This window comes from Poecilia reticulata, linkage group LG22, assembly GCF_000633615.1.
Source record: "Poecilia reticulata strain Guanapo linkage group LG22, Guppy_female_1.0+MT, whole genome shotgun sequence".
Classification (NCBI taxonomy): domain Eukaryota; kingdom Metazoa; phylum Chordata; class Actinopteri; order Cyprinodontiformes; family Poeciliidae; genus Poecilia; species Poecilia reticulata.
Window position 1 is genome coordinate 3,963,623 of NC_024352.1, and position 6,724 is coordinate 3,970,346.

The 6,724-nt window shown below is 38.1% G+C and overlaps 1 long non-coding RNA gene across 1 annotated transcript; it reads right to left on the reverse strand.

Moving 5' to 3' along the window:
* Positions 1 to 4,290: 4,290 nt before the first annotated feature.
* LOC103458161 (uncharacterized) lies at positions 4,291 to 5,508 on the reverse strand. The gene is made up of 3 exons (XR_532547.1): positions 5,320 to 5,508; positions 5,057 to 5,226; positions 4,291 to 4,479 (listed from the first exon to the last, which is right to left on the reverse strand). It is a non-coding gene; the product is annotated as an uncharacterized LOC103458161 (long non-coding RNA).
* Positions 5,509 to 6,724: the final 1,216 nt, after the last annotated feature.

Sequence of the window (6,724 nt, forward strand, 5' to 3'; positions counted from 1 at the left end):
TTTTTATTTTTTTTTTGCCGCTGATGTCTGCCCGTCTGCCGTTGGAAATCTAAAAAGTGATAAACAATGTTCAAAAGCGTTCTTTGAGGGCGAGTTCAAAGTCAAGTCTTCGCAGGCCTCCTTTTTCTTCCCCTGCCTCTCCACACGCAGCTTATATATCAATATATTTATCTCCTCGCCGCTTCTCTTTTTATTGTCTCTCCAGAGTTTATGGTAGTCTATTTCATGCTCCTTCCTGCTGTCAGCGGTGGCATACTGCAGCCCCAGCCAGCTGCTCTGGTTAAACATGGCTTCGCTGCGTCTGCTTAGCGGTTTTGTTCAGCATGACCACCTCTGCTGTCCTGCCGGAGCCAAAACATTTTGTGTTATGACAGCTAAAAGTAAGGGAGCGTAATTATGGCAGCATAGTAACCTGAGTGTTTCTGTGTGGGCAACAGCAAACACACACGCACACACACATTTAAATAGACTGCATCCAAAATAGAAGACCACAAATAACACACAGTAGTAGAAAGACCTTTGAGAGCACTTCTGGGCAAACGACTCTCTTTGAAGGATTTGAGAAACTGAGCGAAATGTGATTTGAAAGCCTTCATTTTTCTTTAGACTCTGTACACAATCAGGCTTTTGACAAACACGTTTTAGCTGCTACAGCCTGTCTGAAGACCCTCTTCGAACATGCTACGACCAGGGGTGAAGTAAGGGGGTACGGCAGGGTGCTGCATACCCCTAAAAGATTTAGCGGGGGTACGCAGTACCTGCAAGAGAGGAGCGGCTGTCTGCTGTATAAAATCAACGGGTTYACTCTGCAGCCGTGAGTTCACCCACTAATCAGCCGTGACTGATTAGTTTTTCAAGAACAATCTAAAACATGACTTAATCAGTTAATAAATAACTTTTTTCCCATTTCATACCGTTTCTGAACTGTTCGTGCTTTGAGCAGGGCTGCAACACGTCGATCGCAGAAGGTTTTGAGTCGATCTCGGCATTAGGTGACAAACTGAACGCAGCCAGGACGCTGAGACCAGCACGTCCTCCTCTGGTTCGCTTAAAACATTCTTAACTTTATTAAAGAACAACAAAAAAATCAATAAAACATGTTCAAATTAATGACCCAACAACAATAAAAATCTCAGTGATTATTGTGTCAACAAGGTGTTGCGCAATTCTGTGCGTTTCGGTTCCATTACCAAAATAACAGAGCAGTTTAAAATTTTAAAATCAACTAATCAACCACCGCTGTGTTCATGAGAGGCTTATTAATGATTGCAAAATAAATATCAAGCCTGCAAACCTGGTATCGTAACGGACTGAATGTTACGTTTTTAACGTAACAGAGTCTCTGGTCGACTTGTGGAGCGCAGGAGGTTGCCATGGCAACAGGTGTGCTTAAATGACAGAAAGAGAGAGAGAGAGCAAAAATGTGTGAGTGGTTTAGAGTTGATCACCTGTTTATGTTGTTTTACCTTTGTTTTCCTTTCTCATGGCGCTTTACAGCCGCTGTAGTTTCTGAACATTCAATAAACGACAAACTTGGAGTAATTACCTCGTTCTTTGTGAGTATACATCATTTACAACAAACATCAAATACGGTAAATATGTTTCATTAAGTATTTAACAAACAAATGGCTTCTACCGCGATAATTATGTGAAATTAAATTAATTGTCTAATATTAAAAAAATAGTATGGTGCTTTCGGGCTAAGAGTCTGAGAGGCTTTTCCTTTATAAAACACTTTTTTTTGCCTCTTATTTAGTGGAAATATTGATGTTGATGAGACTTTCTCCAAAATAATAACCTTTTCCAACCTTTTTAGCGCCACTGTTGAAAATGAGGCTGTAACATTCACAAATGACATTGAAATAAAATCCAGTCCAACATCTGGTTTGAAGTGATTCTCTGGAACCTGTTGGAGGAAAAATATCCCAACYTCAGAAGATGTGCTTTTAACCTAACAGAGCTCTGTGGTTCCTCCTATYAGTATGAGAGTCAGGGTGAGGAGGCGCCATGTCAGGAAGAGAAGTGGAAGCTGCAGGATCTTCAGAACAAACAGGTCATAATGCTGAGCTACTGATTATTCCTCTTTCTGGACACAGTATCAATATAACCAGTTTAAAAGCTAAAATTAATGGTTCTATGCCAGACATGGAAAACTGGGATGCACTCCATGCCATGATGTTCAGAATTTAGGTCTCATGGCATATCAAGGTGTCAACATTGCAGCCAGTGGGCTGAAGGAAATACAGCTTTACTTTGTAGCAATTCAAGAGCTACCCAGCTTTAATCGCTTTGCAAAAAAAATTATCAGCACAGAAACTCCAAAGCACATAAAGAAGCAATGTATATATATTAGGGCTGTGTAATCATATCGATTTTGCTATATATATCAATATTTTCTTTCCTAGAAAAAAATCGATATTCATCTGCAAGTACCGTAACATCCAACTGTCACCTTGCTCACTCACTGCTTGCTTCGCCAGGAGAGTGATTCGGTCATCAGGCTTAGAGTGATTCCTTCAGATGTTAAGTGTCAAGCTTAAAAAGGTATCAAGCTATTCAGAGCAGGGTCCTTGGTGCACTTTATTTATTTTACAAATGCATGTAAGCTACAGTTTGTACTGTTTCAATTAAAATAAACATGTTTTCTCACCACTTCTTTGATTCATTTTGTCCAGCTGTCGACTTTAAGTCTGTATCCAACCAGAGCCAGGTATTGTGTAGTTGGTGCTTTTTATCAGTTTTCAGTTAAATTAATTCAATCCAACTCTATAAGTCACAAAATGTCAAAAAATATCACTCTGTCCCTCTAAAATCTTTCAGAAAATCGCAAAAGTGTATTGAATTGCATCGTTTGCCGAATATTGCAATATATATATATATATATCGTATTGTGAGCAGAATATCGCGTATCGTATCGTAAGATTATTGTATCACTACAACCCTAATATATATATATATAAAAAATTATTATTATTTTTGTCATAGGACCCCCAAGAATTTAAAACTACTTTCACCCCTGGCTACGACTGTTTGGAAGGAAGAGCAATGAGTCCCATGCAATACACTTTTTTAGATTTTCAACGGCATTAAAACATGCGTCCGCACACATCGAACACTCTAATAAACGAAGCTGGTATTAATATAAATCTGATTTAAAAGACCATGAGACACACCACTTTTTATTTATTTTTTTTAATACAGTCAAATGTTAAAATCCAAGTCCTGTTAAAAAAAGGTATGAAGGCTTTCCATTCGGATCAGTTACATGGTACCTGACCCTTTCTTTGTTCCTATTCCTGTTTACAGCTGTCAGCAAACACCCAAGTAAAAACTAGAGATGCACCAATCTGATATTAATATCTGTATCGATACCGATATCGAAAAAATCAGTCTTGATTGGGTATTGGTGTCAATGTGCGTGATCCGTAAGAACAGATCCATTCATTCAGCCTATTTCTGTGTTTTGTACTCCAGCAGCATCATGTTTTATTATTAATTTACATTATATTTAGAATTCATAATTGCAATTCCTGAAACATTTGCTACAGTTTAGTTTTTACAATGTAGTCAACTTATTGACTACGTTGGTCAATAGGTTGACCAACGGATAATAAACTGGATAAAGTTTCAGTTTATTTATTTAACACAGACTGTTTTATTGCACTGACTGAACAAATTAAAGTTATTTTTACATGTTTGACCAAGCGACTGAAGATGTTGGTGTGCTTCAATGTGTTGTTCTGGTTTAAACTGTATTAAACATTCTGGGAATTTTTAATCAATTTGAACTAAACTGATCTTATATCATAATTTCTCTTTCTTTTAGAGCTGGGCCTTCCATTCTCACGATAGTCTGTTTGGACAGGATTTCCATATTCCAGACCTAAACCTCTAAAGGCGCCGGGTCTTACTTTCGATGGTCCGCTAAGCCCCGGACCATAATCTTCTTCAATATCAACGCCCTCATTTTCACTCTCACTCCTATCTATCTCTGCCTCAGTCTCATCCAGACTCCGACTGATAAAACCCCCAGAGTGAGATCACTGGCACCCAGGTCTGTGTGTTTTCACAAGTGCGTAACTGAGCGCTCGGCGCAGCCTCTTCGCTCCGCTCTGTCCGCCACAGCATGTGTAAAACAAAAAGCAACTTTGAAGACGGGGCGTTAAAGTCCGTCGGGCCGACCTGCTTCAAAGCCGTGGCGGTATTACATTTGAATCCTGGGGGATTTAGTGGGTCCTGCTTGACTACTGTTGTTCAAAGACGAACTCCAATCTGCCTCACAAGTGTCTCTCCATTTCGGCCGGCCTCTTCCCATCTTTGCCTTTATTTAGTTATAATTTGCTCAAGCTGGGCGTGCTCTTTCAATAAAACATTTCACTTAAAATGTCTCGACAAAGCATCTGTTTTTGAAACCCGAATTACAGATCAGAAATCCCAGTGTTTTTGTTCTATTTGAGTCCAGACGATTCATCTTGTAGTCTAGAAAGAAAACAAAAAAAAAACTATTCGATACAGTGCCTTGCAGATGTATTCACACAAATAGATATTTTTCCTACTTTTTGTCTTGATTATACCGTAAACTGCAGCATATTTGTAATTATTGCTGTCCCGGACCGATATTGATAAAGGATATCAGTCTGATGTCAGCCAGAAAATGAGTATCGGATTATATCAACCTCATATAGAGCAATATCGCAGCTCCAGGTATATTCAGACATTTTTGTAAGCTGTTCATAAAAGCTGCGACGCCTCATATTTTCTTGCTTTATTTGACTGTATATGACAACACATTCTTGCCACCATCTCTTTACTTTTAGTTCACACTACTAACATTTAATTTTTTTTTGATGGACTGCAGTGTGTTCAGCAATGCTTATGCACCACAAACACAAAACAGACAAAACCTGCGATCATGTCAGTTGATAATCTTGTCACAACTCATCCTACGACTGAAAGCCACAGAATGAGGAAGTTGTTACTCCTCTGACGAAAGCCCTGAAAGCAAACTGAAGCTGTGCTGCCACAAGCCTTTCACACAATGCTGCCAGTAATTTACCTCATTGATGAGACATATTCTACTTCATAATGTGAACTTCACGTAAACGTGTAGAGTAATGCATGCTCTGGTCAGATGAGACCAGAATTAAACTTCCTAGTTTGTGTGGAGGCAAACTAGCAAGGCACACAACCCTGAACACACGATGTCCACCGTTAAACATGGTCCTCCTGTGGGGAGAACAATAAGAAGGTTGATAAAGTTAAACACAAAGTAAACCTCCAAGAGGCCGCAAAGGCCTTGAATCTCGGAAAGATGCTCACCTTCTAGCATAACACCATCTGTTTCCACTGATCATGTAATTGTGCAATTTGACATTTATAAAAATTTTTGGGCTGAATCAAAGTTGGATTATTTCTCCAAGCTGCAATGGAAACAGTGCTACCCATTCAGGTAGTGATGGATAGAAGCAGTCATTCGTAAGGACCGGCAAACTCTTGTTGACTTCGCCAATTTGCAGCAAACGCTTTTTACAAAGGTAAGAAGATCAATATTCATAAGTAAGCAGAATTTGTAAAATGCAATCAAATGTTACTTAGCGTAGAAGGTATGCGTCTAATCATCAGCAACCATTGAGAAAAAATCAGGTAGCCTACCATGTACGAAAAACATTGGTCAGTATCTAGACTTCTGTACATTATTAAAAATAATAGTGGATAAATGCAGCAGGTATGGAAAACCACAAATGCAAAAATTCAATCATATTCCAATCTATTGTTAATCTATTAACGTTAAATAAAAAAATATTACTTATTATTTAAATATTTAGTAGGGCTGTGTAAATATCGTTTTTGCGATATATATTGATATTTTCTTTCCTAGAAAAAAACAACCAGGACGTCACACCTGATGTTAGTTTCTCCAGCCCCGCTGCTCGAAGATGATAAAGTTGCTTTTGGAGAGGAGCTAAAAACATCTAATTTGGAAGATGAAAAAAAATCCCAGAAGGCATAATTAGTGACCATTTTGAGGATGGTGAAATTGAACTGAGACTGAACATGTGTCCTGATGTGTTCAGTGACTTGAATTTATGGGATAAAAGAGTAAAAAGTTTTGACACGTTTCCTGGTTGCAGGTTTCTCTCCGGCTTCCTGCCACAGTCTGAATCATGGTTGTTTGGTTAATTGTTCTCTAAATTCTTCTGAGGTGTGAATAAAAAATACATTTTGTGAATAAAATATAAAAAATAAAACATCAGACTTGAACAGTGGCTCATTTGGTGGCACTGTGGCCCAGCCTGGGGTTTAGATAATCAATGGGTGATGGAGGAAAATTCAAACTGGTTAATAAATAATAATAATAATAATAATAATAATAATAATAATAATAATAATAATATACATAATATGTAATGCATATATAATATACAACATTATATATGCGCCCAGAAAGCTTATTTTAAAATATATTATTATTATTAAGTGGTCAGTGATGTAAAACCGTCTTTCCACTGGATTATGACACTTTATGATCCCAGCTCTGTAAGACCATCTGACCACTGACTACTGGATCACAGAAAATTTGCAACGTCTGTTTTCAATTGAAAATGCTGCTATGATTTTACCTTTCTGGTTTTCCAGACGTCCTGCTGTGTGTCGACTTCAGCATTGCTCAAAAAAATAATAGTATCAGCATTTTTATCAGTTTTTGGGGATTGAGGGCATTTTT